The sequence below is a fragment of the Saimiri boliviensis genome, chromosome 1, assembly GCF_048565385.1.
Source record: "Saimiri boliviensis isolate mSaiBol1 chromosome 1, mSaiBol1.pri, whole genome shotgun sequence".
In the NCBI taxonomy this organism is placed as follows: domain Eukaryota; kingdom Metazoa; phylum Chordata; class Mammalia; order Primates; family Cebidae; genus Saimiri; species Saimiri boliviensis.
Genome location: NC_133449.1, coordinates 122,788,447 through 122,808,428, shown reverse-complemented (window position 1 = coordinate 122,808,428; position 19,982 = coordinate 122,788,447). Strand labels below are relative to the sequence as shown.

At 51.9% G+C, this 19,982-nt stretch overlaps 1 protein-coding gene across 5 annotated transcripts in view; it reads right to left on the bottom strand.

Annotated features, from left to right (window-relative positions):
* ZNF423 (zinc finger protein 423) overlaps nt 1-19,982 on the bottom strand; it is a 363,648-nt gene that overhangs the window by 38,098 nt on the left and 305,568 nt on the right. The window lies entirely within an intron of this gene.

The following is a 19,982-nucleotide window of genomic DNA, read 5'->3' as shown; positions in this document are numbered from 1 at the left end:
CTAATGGTCAAGCAGCCAGGTATGTGGGCCACGGTCAACAGCTTGAGTCCCAAGACTGTGTCACTGTGCAGAGGCACCCAGGATAGGGTACCAGATGGAGAAACGAGTCCAACCAGGATTTTTAAAATTCCAATCAAATATTTATTGAGCACGTACTATGTGCCAGGAACTTTGCTCTAAGGATTTTTTTAGGCAACTAAACAAATGGTGTCTTTCTCCCGGTTCTGGTGGTGGAATAGACAGATGATAAATAAAATCATCAGCACACAATGCAGCATCAGGTGATGTCAGTCTGTGGCTGGAGCACTCCAGGAGAGAGGCGGGGGCAGGGCCCTGAGGTGGGTCCCTGCTGTGCCGAGCAGGCTTAAAGCCCAGCATAAGAACAGAGTGCCTGAGCTCAGAGGTCCAGGAGTGAGGTCAGAGGCCACAGGAATGCACAAGAAGGGCCTTGTCAGCCTCTAGAGGACTTTAGGATTGTACTTCTAGAGTGACAGGCAGCATGGAAGATACTGCACCAAACGCTCTTTTTATTTGCTTTTCTTTTAAACAAATGATCTATACAGTGGATGATAGACAATGGGCAAATTCGCCATCCTGCTTCAGACCAGAACACAGCTCCTCCATCTCCCCATGTGGGAGCTGCTGAGACCCCAAGCCTTCACCCAAAGGTGTCAGGGGACAGAGTCGAGGAGGCTCAGAGCTCTGGTGCCCTCATCCAGAATCAAGCAGCACCGGGTTCAGGTTCAAATTCTAGCTCCCTGGCCCCACATAGCATGCCGTGGGTGCCAGCTCACGTGCAGTAAGATGAGGACAGCCTATCCTCCCTGCCTCCCAGGCTGCAGGAGGACAGACGGGCCCAGGGGTCAGTGGGGCGGGGGGGCGGGGAATCCCCTGGTTTCAGCCTCACATCACCCTGGGGCTGGAATCCAGCCCTGCCACTTACTGGGTGATCTTAGGCAAGTCATACAACCTCTCTGGACTTTGGTTTTCTCTGTCTGAAACACTCTATAACTGCTCTCCTCTGATAGTTGCTATGAGAATTAAATGAGCTAATACACACACAGAAGTCTCAAACAGACCCTGGCACACAGCAAGTGTTCAATAAGTGTTTACTGCCAGGCATGTCAGTGTTGGTGAGAGTATTATCTGGGACAGCCAAGGACACGGGTTCCCCTTTGGGTTCCCCCAGGGAACCAGCCTCACTGAAGGTGCCAGGTGCTCTGATTTGCCCTTAAAGGCAAGAATTAGGTAGTGGAGGGGTTCTGCCGGTGGCAAGTCACGAACACAGATGGGCTGGGGCTCCTGGTGAGTCCCTGGGTCCCCAGGCCCTGGCAGGGGCTGGCAGAGACAGCAGGCATTCCCCCTGGCCCAGCCATCCTCCACACCTGCAGGTATCCCTCCACAGAAGCGAACGCACGCACGTGCGCGCACAGGTGGGTCTGCCCCACATAGCCCACTGGCTGGAATCTACCGGGTGTTTGTCATGCCCCTGGAGCCCTGGCAACTAGGCCACATGCACCCGACAGAGACTGAAACAGCTCTTCCATTTATACTAGCGGAAAAGGAATTCATTGACAAGTTGTGGGACACAGGGCGGGCTCAGCACACTCGCCCCGCAGGCCCCACACACGTCCTCCGCCTCCCTTGGGGAGACTTTCATCATAATTAGAGATGGCCTCCAGTGTTTGAGGGCTGCCTTGCAAGACACCCCCAATGCATCCCCTGCTCCCTGCACAAACAACATTGCCCAGTGTCTGGCACGGGGTGTAGGTTCAAGTAATGAAAGAGACACCACCCTTACATGTGACCTTATTAGAATGAGGATGCCCCTTGGACATTAAGGAGGGAGGGGGTATGTGAAGTTGACAACTGTGCAGAGTTTTCTGTAATAATAGTTTGTAACATATTTGAATCTCAGAAATAACCCAGCTTGTTTGGAAAACTGCATTTCTGGGAAAAAGAAATGGGTTCAGGGGATTAGACCATTTGCTCAAGTAACACAGCAGGTTGGGGTGGTGCAGAAGTGGATACAAAACCACCCCTGTATGCATGTATCCCCTCATCGTACACCACCTCCAGGCACCTTGCCCTGACTATTCCAATTCATGTGCATGCGCACACACATGACTACCCCCCGCACTGGGCACAATAATCCTTGATTCATGAAACCATGTCGGTCTTTCTGACCCTGTCAATTAGGTGATGGGCATGGACGATGTCTTCTCCTCCTGTGGCCCCAAAGCATCAGGCCCCTCCTGGGCTCCTGGGCTCCCGTGCTGGAGGGGCTCGGAAATACTCACAGAGGAAATACGCCCCCAGGCTGGGTGGGCTCTCTTTCCGGCCCAGCTAGGGGCCCTGGGGGCTGAGATGGCAAAGAGGATTTACTGCTCTCCGCCGAGCGGGGCCCTTTAACCACTTGGCTGTGAATGGCGACGTGCCCATCTGATACACAAACACCGAGAGGACAAAGAAGCCTCCTGCAACTTATAAATCAGAGAAATCATGTCTGACAGTCACTTTCCGTTCTCCGAGTGCCGAGCAATTCATCAGCCGGTCCCCCCTGATTCATAGCTGCAGCTACACCCAGCGCCCACATTCATAAATATGTGCACAGTCAGGCAGTCCCAGAGCTGCAAGCCGTCCAGGGCCCAAACAACCACCATTTCCGCAGATCACAGCCCCAAACCAGTGTCAAAGTGAGGTTCCGGGCTAATTAGATCAAGAGCCCAGCAGACCACTGTGTGTCTCGGGACCCTTTTCTCTCTCTCCCCACAGTGTTTTAAGAGTCAAACCTGGGGAAAGAGGGGAGGAGAAATAAAACAAGCAAAAAGTAAAAGTGAAGGGAGGGGGTGGAATAAAGCCTGAGGGGTTCCCGCAGAGCTGCGACTCTCTCCCACTCAAGGCAAGACCTTTTGATTTGCAAATCTTTCTGAAGACAAGCCTTCTCCCCACTGGAGGGGTTCGAGGTACTCCCTTGGGTGTCCATTACGTGTACCTCTGCCTATGAAACCATCCAGGAAAACAGGGGGAGGGCCGGGGAGGTGGAGAGGGCGGGGAGGGGCTGCCCTAGTTAGCGTGACAAACACTCCTTTGCGAGCCGGTGACCCAATGCGAGCCAGCCCGTGGATATTGATAGAATTGGCTAGCACCATCACTCTCACCCCGCAGGTGCTGACAACCTCTTGTTCCATCCCAAGATGCAGGGTCCACAGATAGCGGCACCCTCTGAGAATCACTTTCCCGAATTATATAAGATGGCTTGGTGCTTGGCCGACACCTTGGAGAAGAATGACAAAGCTGTCTGGGAGCCCGCAGGCCCCTCTGCCCAGGCGTGGGGACTGGAGGATTTTGTGAGTTAAGACGCACGATCGTTCCCCTTCCTTTTCAGTGCCTTTTTTTTTTATATAGCACATGACAGGCATCCATAAGAGAGACCCACACAACTCAAGTGAATTATGCAGCCCCGCTCATTTATAAAGTGAAATGCAGATTTCACCTGCTGAAATTCAGATCTTGCCTCCCGTTCCCCATCAGTCGAGGCTGGTACGAGGAAATCTATTGATTTATTATAATTTTAAAAAATAAAAATAAATAAAAACCCAAACTGCCAAACAAACAACCTGGCAAGCACGAAAATCCCAAAGTCCCCGTCTCTCCTTTTTCCCTCCTCTGCTCAGGAATAATAAGTGTTAATTTTACACTTCATTTCTCAAAAAAATAATAGGATGTGCTTTTGCTTAAAACCAAGTCAGCCTGCTGGAACCTTTCAGGCTGAAACTGTGTCAGCCCAAAAGAGGAGCAGAGGGCTTTGTGGAAGAGCATCGTGCCGAGATGATAGCTCCCTGTAATGTCCCTGGTACCGACTTTTGTCTCCAAAAGCATTTGATCCCTGGCAGACACATACTTATTTCCATATGGGTCTTGGGGGAAGCCGGGAGGAGAGAGAGCTGATTATCAGAATCCTGAAGGTGAAGCTCAGGTGGGCCCCACTGATGTCAAAGGCAGGCCTGGGCACACATTCGGAGGCCATAATTTGCTGCCTGGGAGGGAGAAGCGGCGGGCTGCAGCGGGGTGTGGACGGGGCATTGTTCTCAGCCTCTTGTGCACTATGCGTGACCTGCTCCAGCCACAACGGATGGTCCCTGCCTACCCCCTCTCTTAGCAGGAACCCCCCTCAGGAAAGCCGACCCCAGAGTGGCATCATTAATGCACACACCTGTCTGGGAGAGGACCAATGACTGCTGCCAGGTGTTGACAAGGGACATGACTAGCCACCTACATCCAGGACGTGGCAAGGAAGGACACAAAAGCTAGAGCCGGGTTGGGTTTGAGCCCTCATTCCACCACTCACCCGCTGTGTAGACTTGAGTAAGTTACTTAGCCTCTCTGAGCTTCTGCTTCTGTCACTAGAAAATAGGCAGCATCATTACAGGGCTTTTGTATGGCAGCCAAGCAGGCTTCTTCGGCCACAGGACATCTGCCCTTGCTGAGATGCCCAGACCATCTCACATGCCTTCTCTCACTTCACTCCGGGGTCTGTCCAAAGGACACCTCCTCAGAAAGGACTTACTCAAGACGCCCAGCTAACACAGCACATACCCACATCCTTTCCAGCACCTGGCCCACCTCTAATTCCTGGATAGCACTTACTACCACCTGGTATATTACAGAGTTCATTGTCTAATTCATTCTCATTCTCTCCCTTCCTCCCTCCCTCCCTCCCTCCCTCCCTCCCTCCCTCGGGCACACAGCCAGAGTAACATAAGCTCCATGAGGGCTGCTCTGCCCGTTGCTATGTCACCAGTGCCTAGAACAGGATCTGGCACCCAAATTTCCTGTCTGATGAGCAGGAAATGGGCAATTTATATAAAGCACTTAGCACAGAGCTTGGAGTGGGATGTGGATGCTGGTAAATGCCATCACTATGCCTCGTGGTCACCCCTAATCTCACAGGATTCATGGCTTATAAAACCTCAACTCCAGTAACACTTTCTGGAACCCCACAGAACAACAGCCTGCCCCTAAGACCGCAGGCGTGGAGGGGCTCCCTCAGCTGACAGAAGAGGAAGGGATGCTTAGAGAGGCAGGGCCCCTACCAGGGAGGTGGCGGGGCAGGGCGGGACAGCAGCCTTGCTGTTCCCCACCCGCAGCGGCCCTCTCTGGCTTTAGAAAATTCAAGAAATGGCCACAAGACTTAAAACCTGGGACCCAGAAAGCCACCCCTGCTCCCTGATTGCCCAAAAAATCCTGGTGAGAAGGAAGACAGAGCCGCCCTCTGCATCTTCATGTTTGAGCCTGGGTGTCCCCTTGCCAGCAGCGGGCCTAGGGCTTTCTCTGAGGAAGGGGAGGCAGCCCTCCATGTGACAGCAGGGGACAGTCCAGGCTGCGCCTCCTCTCTCCACGAGTGTGTCTGCAGGTGAAAGCAAGGCAAGGAATGCACAGGCTGCCTGACCGAGCTGCCAGCCCGAGAAATAAACACCCCAGACTGGCACTTCACAGCAGCAAGGGCTCAGCCTCGTATCAGTCCAGTCCTGAGGTCCTGGGGCTCAGACACACACACTGCAAATGGGCAAGGCACAGGGTCCCTGGAGAAAAGCAGCATGGGAGCAGAGGCCCCGGCACTCATCCCGGCAAATGTGGAGGCAAGAGGGTGAGGTGAGGGTGACCCCAGGAGGGGACCCCTCTGCCACCATCCCAGTAGGTAACTACAAATAGCTCAGAACAGGAGCTAGGAACCTGGGCTGGTGGGAGACTCTGTCCTTTGTTTCCTGTAAGAAACAAAGACCCCTGGGCAGATAGAGGAGGGCAGATGATAATTTTTGGGCAGCCAGATCAGGTTGTTTATCTATTGATCTGTCATTAAATGCCATGAGGTGGTGAACCAGGTCAGGCTGAGGGGAAAGGGAGAGTGACGATCAGGCAGGATCATAGGAGAAATCAGGGTCTGAGGTGCATCCCCCGTCAAAGGCTAGGCAAGAGCTGGGAGCGGATGAGTGGTGACGGGATGGCCATGGGAGCCTCATCGCCCCCGGCCCTGGCAGTCCAGGGGGACTCACTTCCCTGCCAAGCAGTCCTGGCAGCACCTAGGAGCTTGAGAGAAATGCAGAGTCTCAGGCCTGTCCCAGAGCTGCGGCATTTTAAAGGTGTTGCCATGTTTGGGGCATCCATTAAGGCTTGAGAATCAGTGAGCTCTATAAAAGGGGCTTAGGGACACTGATCTTAATGGAATCCTGCTGTCCCGAAGCGGGGTTTGAGAGCTGTCCCACTGCTTTGACCAGTGTAGTACGTGGAAGGATCTCTTAAAAGGCGGGAAGTTTTCTCGTCACTTTTTGTCCACATTTTGCAAAAGACTGAAAAATCATCAACTAACAATGAAAGATAATTTCCCGTGATTACTACAGGGATGAAAATGATGCGAGTGCCTTTGAAGAGGCTGCTGGAAACTCTGAAGGTGGGTGGCTAACACTTCCCCAAAGCCATCCCCTCATCACCGCTGTCCCCAACCCCCATCACCAGGCTCTGCACCCCCCAGTGTCCTCATCACTCAAGACTGCTCAGCCATGGCTTGAAGGCACAGCCCACCACACTGCCCCCATTTTGGGCTCACATTTTCCTAATTAATGCTGGAGGATGGGCTGTGCCCTTCCTCCTCCCTCTGGGGGCACCTTCCCAGGCCGTTCTGCCCAGGAGGGACCCATCGTAGGGTCCCCAGTGTTTCACAAAGGCTTCTAAATGAACTCTAGCAGCCTGAACCGGGCCCCACGGGGGACCCAGAGCCTCTTCAAAACAGAGCCCTGACAATTAGGCAGTCTGAGTTTTGAAAGGCTTGGGATTGATGGCGTGGACAGTAAAAACATCACCTGGGGAGCTGGGTGTAGTCCTCCGAGGGTTGCCTGAGGTCAGTTGCCATGGCAACGGAGAATGAGCTCAACCTTGTAACTGACCCTTATCTTTTTTTGATCTGTGGGCCACTTGGGGCCAGGGCTTGAAATCAACTGGAAAATAATCCGGTCACATATCAGAAAGAAAACTATTTATACTTATTTACCCAGATACCCACCAACGTCCCCCTTCGACAATGCTGCCGATGCCGCAATAAACCGACATTGCATGTGCAAGCCAACGCTACCCAAGAGCAGGAGAAAGAGGGAGACCGAATTCCCCATCTGGGCAGAATGTCAACTCCACACATGGGCATGTGGGTGTGGGTGGGAAGGGTTACCCCTGGCCCGCAGCCCCGCCCTTCATTGCTGCTGACCACAGCAGACTGGACTCTCTTGCCTTCCAGCATCAGGTCCAGGCCCACCAAGGGGCAGCCTCTGCGATCTGCCCTCTCGCCTGCTATGCAGGCATGTGGTTTCAGCCTGGCTTGATCACTAGGTTGCCTTCCTTGATTCCAGCATCTGACAAGTCTTCCCTCTGCCAGAGGCTGGACAGGGAGGCCAGGTGGAAGTGCATCACTTTCCACACCTGGGGGTTGCAATGGGGTTCAGGAAAGGAAGGCTGAGAAAGGAGAAGGACAGAGACCTTCCCTCCTGGTCCCACACTCCGGGAAGGGCTGGCTGGCTCGACCACCCCAGCGTTCACTCCAGGGTTTCCATGGCAAGACAGGCCATCTGGCCAAAGCCTGTCTCCAGGACACTGCTCTCCTAAGTTACAAGTACTTTGCTCACTCTCTCTTTCGAAACTCAAATCAGAAGACTCCAGATGGTTCCATTGACCGACTGCTCCCAAGAGCCACGTCAGATGGATCTTAGCTAGGGGTCAGTTAAGCTTGAGAATGATTCTGGGTAAACTCCCTGAGAGATTTCCCATCACAGCAAACAGGACAGCTCAGCGGACAGCCCCCCACTTGCCCTTGTTTCATCAAGACGAGATCCTTCGGGGAGTGGGGAAAAACACGGCTGAGAACCAGGCCAGGTGGAGGATGATCCCAGCTGTGCTGCAGACACCCAGGGTGACACTGGGCCATGCGCTTCCCTCTGTGCCTCTGACTGTGAAATGGGGAGAAAGTTGTCCACCTCACAGGGCTGTTACGTGAGTAAATGAGAGCCAAGTAAAGAATACGAATCATGATCCCCAGCACAGTGATACCAATCACGCCTGTAATTGCAGGACTTTGGGAGGCTGAAGTAGGAAGATTACTTGAGCCCAGGCATTCGAGACCAGCCTGGACAACACAGTGAGACCCCATCTCTACAGAAAAGTAAAAAAAAATTGGCCAGGCATGGTGGTAGGTGGTAGACTGAGGCAGGAAGACATCTTCAGCCCAGGACTTTGAGGTTACATTGAACTATGATTGAACAACTGCACCCCAGCCTGCGTGACAGAGGGAGACTCTGTCTCTTAACAAAACCACAAAATTTTAAAAATTAAAAAAAATTTAAAGAATACAGATCATAATACTACCACCACAAGTACTACTGTCACTGCTATTGTTACTTCTTTTTTTTGGGGGGGCAGGGGGGTGAGTTTCACTCTTGTCGCCCAAGCTGGAGTGCCAGGGCATGATCTCAGCTCACTGCAACCTCTGCCTCCCGGGTTCAAGCTATTCTCCTGCCTCAGCCTCTTGAATAGCTGGGACTATAGGCATGCACCACCACACATGGCTAATTTTGTATTTTTAGTAGAGACAAGGTTTCCCCATGTTGGTCCGGCTGGTCTTGAACTCCTGACCTGTGATCTGCCCACCTTGGCTTCCCGAAGTGCTGGGATTACCGGTATGAGCCACCGTGCCCAGCTTGCTATTGCTACTTCTGACATGATTCTACCTGAAACTCCACCAGGCTTGTATGTGCCCAGGCCAGGTGACATGACACATACAATCCTGGTGTGGGGGCCATCAAAGCAATGGAACCCTGCTCCTCTTTCAGGGCATATGGCCAGCCATGCACATGGCCCCACCCCGAGTAAATGTTTAAAGACCCTCAGCACCTGGGACATTGCACACCCTCTCATTGCACATGCTATGCTATTTCCGTCTTCAAAATGCCTCTGTCAGCTTTCTTCATCTCCAGCCTCCTCTACCTCCGCACCACTCCCATATTTGTGATGGCAAAACTCATGTCCAGATTTCAAGCCCTTTTGTTCCCTTGGGGCTCACTGCAGCTTCCTGCTTCGGGCCACATGAGTTGACTTTGCCTCTCGTCTGATGCTCCTGGACCCAAGTTTCCTATTTCTTTATAGTTCTACTTGCTTCTCTCTCTTGAAACTCCCATTTTCATGAAGATCAGAGCAGGGCCTAACTGAGGCAAGAGTGTCATCAGCTACATACATTCCCCAACCCCTCGGACCTTGGCCAGTCCTTCCCCATAGCTGGACCCATGCAGAAATCTCCTTAACCTGAAAGACCTTGGTGCCCAAAAACTGCAGACAGAAGGGCCCAGCCTGGACAGGATTACCAGTGGAGGCTCCTTCCAGCTCTGAAAGCTGATCCCACATGGCCAGAGAGCCAACCCTGAGTTGCAAGCGACCCCAAATGATTAAACAGAACATCACCATTCAGAGGGCCCTGCTTGCTAACTTCCTATGATGCTGTGGACACACCCACCTCCCACTCTCTGAGGGATCGGCAATCATGACTGGTGGTCTTTAGTGAAAGAAAAGACAGGTCCCAGATACAACACCAGGAGACAGGAGGTAACTATCTCAGCTACTTAACAGAAAGAGAATAAATGTCTGCATGGTCAAATAAACCACACGCAAGAGAACAAGCGGGCCTTCACTGAGAACCCAGGAGAGAGAACTCTTGGAGTTCTACACAACTCGGAACTTCTCTGCCAGCACATGTCCAGAAGGCATTCCATAGCCCTCCACAAATATCCCCTTTTACCTGCAAAGAACTGAAGATCCATCGCCTCGGAAAATGAAGATTCCGCGATATCCCCTGGGGATCCACTAGGTAAAAACGAGTAGCTTATTCTTTCTTAACACATCAAACACCTACTGATGTAGATCACTGATCTTCAGATTAAAGTTTTCCACAAGGCGATTGCCTAAAAATCCATCATGTTAATAATCCTCAGATTAATGGCCTCTAATAATACACAATTAACATGATAGGCAGGTTGCAGAACCCTTATTGTCACCGACCCTGCCAGGGACACATGAATTACCCCTGCTTCTACTACAAGAGTTTTCTCTAAAACCAACATCATTTTTTGTTCCCACCAAGATGATCATTTTTTAAAATGAGCAACAGCAATGTGTCAAAAAGCCTGACAGTTACCCACATGCACACACAAATACAACACACACACACGCACACACACACAGAGAGAATGCAAGAAAGCAACATTTTTCAAAAGTTCCCCATCCAGGTAAATACAAACAGAACTTCCCCTGCATTTACTAATACTCAAAGCAAAACAACCCAGAGTTCAGCTTGGCAACTGGAGTTCACCTCTTTCTTGAAGTCACCTTGACCCAGTTAACTGGACACCGAGCTGTCTCCACCCTCCAGCTGAAAAAATAAACAATGAGACTAGAAAATAATGACTGACTTCTATTGAAAAGGTTTTGAAAGTATGTGTCTGCTAGATCCACACTGTCAATCTAGTAGTTACTGGCCACCTGTGGCCCTTTAGTTTCTGGGTTTTTTTTTTTTTTTTTTTTGAGACAGGGTCTCACTCTGTTGCCCAACCTGGAGTGCCACGGTGCGATCACGGCTCACCGCAGCCTGATTCCTGGGTTCAAGAGACCTTCCCACCTTAGCCTCCTGAGCAGCTGAGACCACAAGAGTGCAGTCCCACACCTGGCTAGTTTTTTTTTTTTTTTTTTTTTTTTTTTTTTTTTTTTTTTTTAGCACAGATAGGATCCTGCTATCTTGCCCAGACTGGTCTCATACTCCTGGCCCCCAAACCCAAAGTGCTGAGATTACAGGTATGAGCCACTGTGTCCAGCCTGTGGCCATTTAAATTTAAGCTGAATATATTTAAACATTCAGCTCCTCAGTTGCAGTAGCTAATGTGGCTAGTGGCTGCCACTCTGGGTAGTACAGAATATGTCCATTGTTGCAGAAAGTTCATTTGGAAATCACTGTGTTAGAATACAGGTGAGATGAGGGCAGGGGCTCTCCCTGTCTTATTCAGTACTGTAATCCCAGAACCTACAACAGTGTTGGGCGCATAGCAAGTGATTAACAAATATGTATTGAGCTCTGGAATGTGAGTTTCAAATACTGTGAAAAATGCCTCAGCCCTTTTGCTGTTAGCACTTGCTAACAATTGCCCTGCCTGGGAAACCACTTAGATGTGAATTCCTCCAACGCTCAATGTGAACCTACACTCCGATAATTATGTGGGCACTTTGCCCAAGGTGGGTAAGAAAATGATGAACATGGAAACACTGCAGAGCCACGAAGTTTCTCTGAAGGATGTAACCCAAATGTCAAAACTTTGAACCAATAGGTTGTATGGTGGATCGATAACACCTGGGCTCCTAGCCAGTCAGGAAGCCCACGGGCCACACCACCACCGAGTTGTCTTTGAAGCTGGCTGAGTCCCATGGCTCATCAAGGAAATAAATGCTCGGATTTCTGATGCTGAACTAACTGGTCCGTGCGGTTTCTCAGCTCTGCTTCTGCAGGCTATGTCTCAGAGAGCCGGGTTTTTGCTGTGACCCAAGTAAAATGAAAATTGAAGCTAAATTGGAAATTCAAACGCAACATGGAATAAATGAATACATTCAAATCAATGATACTCCAAGTAGTCACATGATTCTGAGGCTAATACCAGTATTGGGTCTACTCTGGGGAAGCGGGTCTTTCTTCAGTTCGGCTGAAAAGTGACACAAGACAGCAAGGCTTACGGTCACAGTGCACGGGGCCTCTAAAGGTCTTTTCTGAGGTCACGTGTTCCTCCCTAGTTTACTGTCCTCTCCCCTTCCTTCAGCCACTCCCCCAACAAAATACTACCTGCTTGAGGCCCAGCCCAGTGCTCGGCCTTTCCCTCTTCCTCCAATAGACCCAGGACTGAGACCAAACGAGGCCTGTGGGATGCCCTAAGCTCACATTAGATTGTTGTCTTCAGCTCCCAGAGCTGAGCCCTCCCAGACCATTTTCTCAGATGGTTTGGGCCCAGCACACAGAGACCAGATGGGGGGTCTGCCACCTCTGGGCAGCTTAGATCCCATTGCCAGCTCCCAGAGCCCAGCCAGCCTTCTTGTCTGCTTCTGGTTGTGCCTCCACCCAAGCAGATGCCTGCAGCCTAAGGTCTGGGCTGATCCCATCCAGCAGCCACTCCCAACCCACAGAGGCAGAGCTTAGTGACAGCTCCTGACAGCCCCCACCCCGAGAGGCAAGGACAGGCAGAGGGGGCTGGGCAGGTGAAGAACGAGCTCACTGCTGAGTGACAGGGGAGCAGGGGTGGAGGCCACCTCCATGCAGCCTCCAACTCTCCAGCCCAGCGCAGTGAGCGGAACAGCTGCCATTAGCTGTGATGAGATGTGAGCAGTGCCAGGCCCATACACCGTGGCAGGAAAACAACCCGCCGTACGGCTCTGGCTGGCATCTTGCCTTTTTCCTACTTGGAAAAGACATCTTCATAGACACCTTCATCAAAACGCACATGCAACAGACACCTGGCAACTCACCCTTTGCTCTCCACCCCGGCGCCACCTCACCGTGACTCCTCCAGTCCCTCCTCCCACGTTCAGACACACCGCCTGGAAAATCCTCCCCAGGCTCCACAGCCATCATCTCCCTCTCTTGTTCAAGAACTTGCAGTGGCTCCCCTTTTCCCAGTACAAAGCTGCACTCTTCTGCCAGACAGCCCTGGCCCTGCCTACCTAACACCCCTACTTTTGGCTGCACCCAGCTTCCTCCTGCCCCAAAGGCTGCACTCACAGGGCCTCACTCATGTTTTGAGGGTTACGGTTAGGGTTAGGTTATGGACTCCTTACTCTTATTCAAGCAGCTCTCCAAGCCTTGCCTCTCACCTCCAAGCCACAATTTTCCAAAAAGGAGTTTTAGTTGCACCCAAGCTATTCATAGCTATGTGAAATAAAAAGGTATCTTTCAAAACATTTCTTCTCTTTGCTTAAGCTCACTTGACTTCCTGTCACTTCCAACCAAAACAATCCTGGCTAACACATTATCTGAGAATGAAAAAGCAATTCTTTCACTGTTTCGGTATTTCTTACGGAGCCAGACAAACACGAGGTGCTCAGTAAATGCTAACAGTTTGCCTTGCACATGTGTGTCCATCTCTTGATCACGTCCAGTGAGGAGGGATGTGTCATTCCTATAGACCACACCCTTCAGTGGCAGCAGGACACTGGTCCCTCACTGATGGATAGAGTCCTGCCTCACCTCCACTCCCTACAGCTCTGGGCATCAGCTCCGAAGCCTTCAGGTCCAGGTCTCAACGCTATCCCAAATGCAGGCGCCCACACACGTGGCTCTGGGTCCACAGATGCCACTCTTCATGCCCAGGAGCAAGGCTTGCTCTGTGGGCAGTGATGTGGTGGGGCTGCATCTTCCCCGGAACCCCATACCACCTCAGCCACCATGCCATTCTCAGGGCTGGACACGCCCCCTCATTTACTTGTCAGCTGCGTTCAGCTATTGCTTTCTGGTGGCCCAGCACATGAACACAAGTGCAGCCTCTGAGTCGGATCGCACAGGTTCAAATCCCCCACCGCCACCCACTAGCAGTGGGATCATGGAAGCCCACCTCCCCAGGCCAATGTTCCCCACCACATAAAAAGAGAATGATCATAGTGCCTACAGCAGGTGTCCCCAAACTTTTTACACAGGGGGCCAGTTCACTGTCCCTCAGACCGTTGGAGGGCCGCCACGTACTGTGCTCCTCTCACTGACCACCAATGAAAGAGGTGCCCCTTCCTGAAGTGCGGCAGGGGGGATGGGGGAATAAATGGCCTCAGGGGGCCGCATACAGCCCGCGGGCCGTAGTTTGGGGACGCCTGGCCTACAGCATAACTGCTGGGAGATGAACAGGCTTAAGAGCGTGAATTATTAATATCACTGTCACGGTTATAATTGACCCCGAGGCAAGCACTGTGCAAGGTGGTGGGTGTGAGTGTAACAGAGACCAGTGAGACACCGTCACACCGAGTTTGCTCAGGAGTGAAGAGTCTGGGAGGCCAGGCCAAGAATGTCACTGTGTTTGAATGACAACACAGTCACCTAGAAATCCTAAAAAACCCAAAACTAAGCCCTTTAGGGCCCCAGAGTGGAGAAGCAGAGCTCAAGGGGAAACGCCACAGATGTCTGAGCTGGCGAGAGTTGGAGGCCAGCAGCTCGGTCCCGCCTGGGCCAGAGCTGTCTGTCATGCCACAGGACAGCCTCACTGACCCACGGCCCAGGACGGAGGAGCTGCTCTAAGAGGGCAAGCAGAAGGGCAGAGGGCCAGTGTGAGGGACCAGTGTCCTGGTGCCACTGAAGGGTAGTGAAGATACCTCCCTTCCCACTGGACATGGCTAAGAGACAGACACACACGTGTATAGCCTCTGGAATGCTGGCCTCAGCTAGGGAATCTAGCTCATAGCTCACTGCTCTAGAACCCATTTCAAGGTCCTGCATTCTAAAAAATTTCCAACCAGAACCTCCAGTCACAAGCAAAGACTGTAGCCCTGAATCCCATCCACAACGCTGTTTTGTTTCATTCTGTTTTTAAGACAAGCTAGAGTGCAGCGGAGCAATCATGGGTCACTGCCATCTCCATCTCTCAGGCTCAGGAGATTCTCACACCTCAGCCCCCTGAGCAGCTGGGACCACCAGGCACAGGCCACTGAAAGGCTTAGTCTAGAGCAGGCGTCCCCAAACTACGGCCCGCGGGCCACATGTGGCCCCCTGAGGCCATTTATCCGGCCCCCCGCCGCACTTCAGGAAGGGGCACCTCTTTCATTGGTGGTCAGTGAGAGGAGCACAGGATGTGGCGGCCCTCCAACAGTCTGAGGGACAGTGAACTGGCCCCCTGCGTAAAAAGTTTGGGGACGCCTGGTCTAGAGGGACGATACCTTTTTTCTTTTTTGGTAGAGATGGGGTCTTACTGTGTTACCTGGGCTGGTCCCAAACTCCTGGCCTCAAGCAATTCTTTCACTTTGGCCTCCCCATGTGCTTGGATTCCAGGCATGAGCCAACGCGTCTGGCCCACAATGGTACTTTCAGATTTTGGGAGAAAAAGCAAATCCAAAGCTGATTACTCTGCCTTTACCTCATGCTTTAATCACACCCTGAATGCACGAGGGCTGGACCTTAATGACAATTTAGAATTTTAGAAGCCAGCTGCCACAGTGGCTCACACCTGTAATCCCAGGACTTTGGGAGACTGAAAGGCTGAGGCAGGCAGATCATAAGGTCAGGAGATTGAGACCATCCTGGCCAACATGCTGAAACCCCATCTCCACTAAATATACAAAAAAAAATTAGCTGGGTGTGGTGGTGTGCGCCTGTAGTCCCAGCTACTTGGGAGGCTGAGCCAGGAAAATCGCTTGAACCCAGGAGGCAGAGGTTGCAGTGAGCTCAGATCATGCCACTATACTCCAGCCTGGCAACAGAGTGAGATTCTGTTTCCAAAAAAAAATAAAGTAAATTCCAGAAGCCAGGGTTTAGTGAAGCGTGTTGAACCCCACTTCTAAAACAGACTGTGTCTCCAGTCCATGCCTCCATGCCCTCAGGTGGGGACCTGCACGGGCCCTATCCCGGCCTCCATATGGATGGCTCCCTTCTCCTTGTCCAGAACTGCGAAAAGCAGGAATCCCGGACACCATGGAGGGGTTGTCTCTTTGCTGATGGAACCCAGCTCCAGCATGAAAATGGGGGTCCCATTGGCCTTCTGTCCAGCTTACAACAGAGAACAACCCCCCAACTTTCCATGGCTGAGCCCCTCCTGCCAAGAGTAAGATGTCCTCAGAAGCTGGCTGAAGCACTCAACTCCACAGGGATGCTCCCTGCCCATTTGCCCCTCATGTCTGCCCCACCAGGGACCCTTGCTCTCTGCACTCAGAACCTGTGCTTCCCTCCCCTAGCACAGGCAGGGAGGAAGGATGGGCCACCATCTCTCTCATGCTGCCCACACATTCCCCAGCACCTAACAACCTGGCACACAGTGGCACTCAATTAATGCTTGCTCAATGGCAGGGGGCTCTCTAGAGACAAATCAGAGGTTCTCTGGTCTCTGTGGACCACAGACAAACATCATCTCTAAAAGGACGGACTAACAATCACTCAGACCAAATCTCCCGCTTCACACACAATACACAAAACCAGCTACTAAATGCAATGCCATTTTGGTTAAGAAAGAAAAGAAGGTGGGGGAAAGTGGGGAATTACGATATTTGTGTGTGCTTGTATGTGTTCGCTGAGAAACCTGCTGGAAGGACACACATCAAGGTATTAGGAGAGGGTCATCTCTGGATGGCAGGATATGTTTTTCTTAGTTTTTCTTGGCTGGATTTTCTAGTTTTCCTGCAATGAACTTGTATAGCTGTATAGCCTTTGTAATTGATATGGTTTGGCTCTGTGTCCCCACCTAAATCCTAAATCTCACCTTGAATTTTAATAATACCCACCTGTCAAGGGAGGGACCAGGTAGAGATCATTGAATCATAGGGTGGTCCCCCCTTATCCCCCAAGCTGTTCTTGTGGTAGTGAGTTCTCATGACATCTGATGGTTTTATTAGGAGCTTCCCCCTATGCTTGGCTCTCATTCTTCTCCTTCCTGCTGCCATGTGCAGAAGAACATGTGTGCTTCCCCTTCTATCACGACTGTAAGTTCCCTGAAGTCTCCCCAGCCCTGTGGAACTGCAAGTCAATTATACCTCTTTCCTTATAAAGTATCCAGTCTCAGGCAGTTCTCCACAGCAGCATGAGAAAGAACTAATACAGTAATAAATATAATAAAAGCTTTTTAAAATTTTTAATCCACTGACTAGTGATGGAGACAATGTTAGTAATGACTAGGCCTGAGTCTCTCCATCTGTAACTGGAAGCGTCTGGGCCAGAGAGCTCCACGGCCCCACTGAGCCCCTGCCTTGCGGCTCTTCAGACCAGAGATTCCCAATGGCACTGACTTTTCACTCAACAGCTCCTGCTGGGCTGAGGCCTGGGCAGATCTCCCTTCTGGTCCCTGCTGGGTCTCTGCCTTCACAGGGGCAGATTGCTCCCTCTGGCCTTGACATAGTTCCATCACCTGTCGAGTGGGATGGATAGGCCAATTTTCAAGCCTGGGCTCTACCGCAGAGTACCCCGATTGCCTCATCAGTAAAATGGAGCTATAACTGTGCTTGATGCATAGGGTTGAGTGACCCTGTGCATTTGTAGAGCTTAGAGTGAATGCACCTGCTGGGCTGGTCCCTATGGATGGCCTTGAAAAGATGTGAGTCACCATCCACTCTGGTACCTCCCACGGCGTTCTGCCCCATGTGAGCTGGAAAGACTTCCTCCAGGCCGGTGCCCTGGAGGTGAGGGGACGTACCTGCTGAGACGCAGGGCCAGAAGGCCAGAGGCCAGGAAGTATGGGGAGCTGGGAGGCAAGGTTAGGAGTCAGGGACAGATGCCAGGGAGGCCTGGGACACCCCCATGAAGAGGCTGCCACATGACCACCCCCAGAGCCAGCCCAGACACTCACCACTGCATCTGGCTGGGTGCAGGCTGGGCCTCAGCCCACTCTGGGGAGGAGGCAGCTCCACAGGCTCACCCGGCCAGATGCCGCCTGCCCAGATCTACGTCCTCCATGAGATTGAAGATGACAGATTCTGGGGGCGGGGAGGAGCCGGGTCAGCAGAAACTTGGCAATGAGAAGGGCGAGAGGAGCAGCTGAGCTCAGAGCACCCCGTGGCCCCCACCCTTCCAAGGGCGCAGCCAGAGGTCCTCCCTGCAACCCCTCAAGTCTCCCAGTGCAGTAGAAACATTCCTCACCTGAGGCTGGGGTCTGTCACCCTTTTGCAGCCTACCAGCTTCCAAGGAGGCAGCAGAAAGTGATCCAAAGATCCAATATTTGTATTTTGAATGCTAATTTGACATAGAGGAGTGGGCATGGGGAGTGTTTATAATCAGCACTCCAATAAGCCCACAAATGACGCCAGTATTTTATAAGCTTGTTAGAAACAAATCACCCCCTCAGCTGATATTTACTTACTGATGAATCATAAAAGGGCTCAACACACAAAGAGAAAATCCAAAAAGAATGTCTTTCTTCAGTCCCATCTTCGGCAACAATGCTGGGAGCCTGGTCTGGGTAAGCCGGAGCACCGGGTCTTCTCCAGTGTCGGTCCCCAGGCCCCCACTCCTGGCGGCCTCCCCAGGGGTGGCAAATCATTGGTGTCAGCCCCATCTCCGTGCCCAACCCCCACCCCTGCCCCCACCCATCGACTGGCCTAGTCTGAGGCTCAATTCAGCGCTCCAGAGGCAGCTCCGTCCTTCTGCTGCCCCCGGAGTCCTCTGCGGGAGCGGATCCAATCCAGCTAATTTGCATAATGATGAAGCCCTCCAGTGCGGGCTGGGTCTTAAGAGGGTTGGGAAGAAATATGCCCTGTCCTTTGGAGAGGCACACAGAAGGCTCAGTGCAGCCTGAGAGGAATGGGGCGCCTGGCGGGTGGGCGGGGGCAATGTGGAACCATCAGCTCGCCCGCCAAGGACAGCTCAGCCCTGTCGCCTGCTGAGCCTATGTCCAGCTGGCCCAGCTGAGGAAGGACTGCCCAGGGCTGTAAACCAGCAGGAAGTCAGGCACAGAGCGCCGGCTCCAGACGCAAGCCGGAGTCATATGACCCCAGTCACAGTGTCTGCCACTCACGGGCTGGCTGACCTTGGGAAAGTGGCTGACCTCTCTGAATCTCAGTCTGCTGATCTGTAAAAACAGAGGGAGATCTACCCTACAGGGTAATGTGAGGACCAGCAGAGGAGCCTTATAAAGCACTGAGTAGAACGGGCTGATAGAATGCAACAACTGTCAGCTATTATATTAATACCGTCATTAGTCTAATCCCCATGGCATTGGGTCCATCCATGCATGCATCCATCTCTCCATCTACCCATCCAGCCATCCATCCTCCTATCTGTTTATTCAACAAATACCAGGCAGGTATTGTGCTAGGCAGTCCGGAGGAGAGTGGATGAGTTAGACACATCTGCCTTTAAATCACCTTTAGCAACAAAATGACTGCATGGTCCAGAGGTGAGACCAGTGCTTGCCTTTGAGGGAGACAATGTCAGGAAGGAGTACAGGAAGTCACCAGAGGCAGTCAGGTTCTGCTTCTCGATCTGGATGTGCTCTGTTTCTGCAAACTCATCAAGCTGTGCACTTAAGAGGTGTGCATTTTTCAGAACATATGCTATACTTCAACAAAGTTTTTAAAAAAACCCTCACGTCTAATTAGGGAAGATCAGCCAGGTATACACACAAGCATTACACCAGGCAGGAAGGGGCCGGCTCCTTAAGAGGGGTGAATATTAATATTTGAGATGGGGGTCAAAGTAACACCAAGAGGGAAGAAACTTCCTCCTTGAGAGGGGGAGGATCGCCTTAGCACATGTCTGGTGCATAGGTACCTACTGAATGGATGAGTGAATGAATAACTTCCTGGAAGAGGTCGCCTTGGATCAACAGGCTGAGCTGTAGAGGCAGGAAGGGCGTTGCAGGGGCTGAAGGCTTGGGACGGTTTGCTCACTGAGCCGGGTGCCGACGTGCAGCAGTGACCTGGAAGCCAGGACCTCTGCCCTTGCTGCGCTCACAGTCTGCAGGAGTCAGACATCGAAGTCATAACTCCAGGGGGTCGCATCCTTCTTCCACTCTGCAGATACTGAGCGCCCAAGCGCAGGGTGCAGCACTGGGTGCTGGTGATATTCAGCAGAATGGGATGACAGGACCCCTGACCTCACAGTGTGACCAGAGGATCAGAGCGGAAGTGAAGCCAGCTTTATAGTTAGTCACTTGCTCATCACAGAGGCACTACGGGGCTGGTGCTGTGACTATTCCCACTCCACACATAGAGAAGGTGACACTGGATGAGGTAAAGTAATT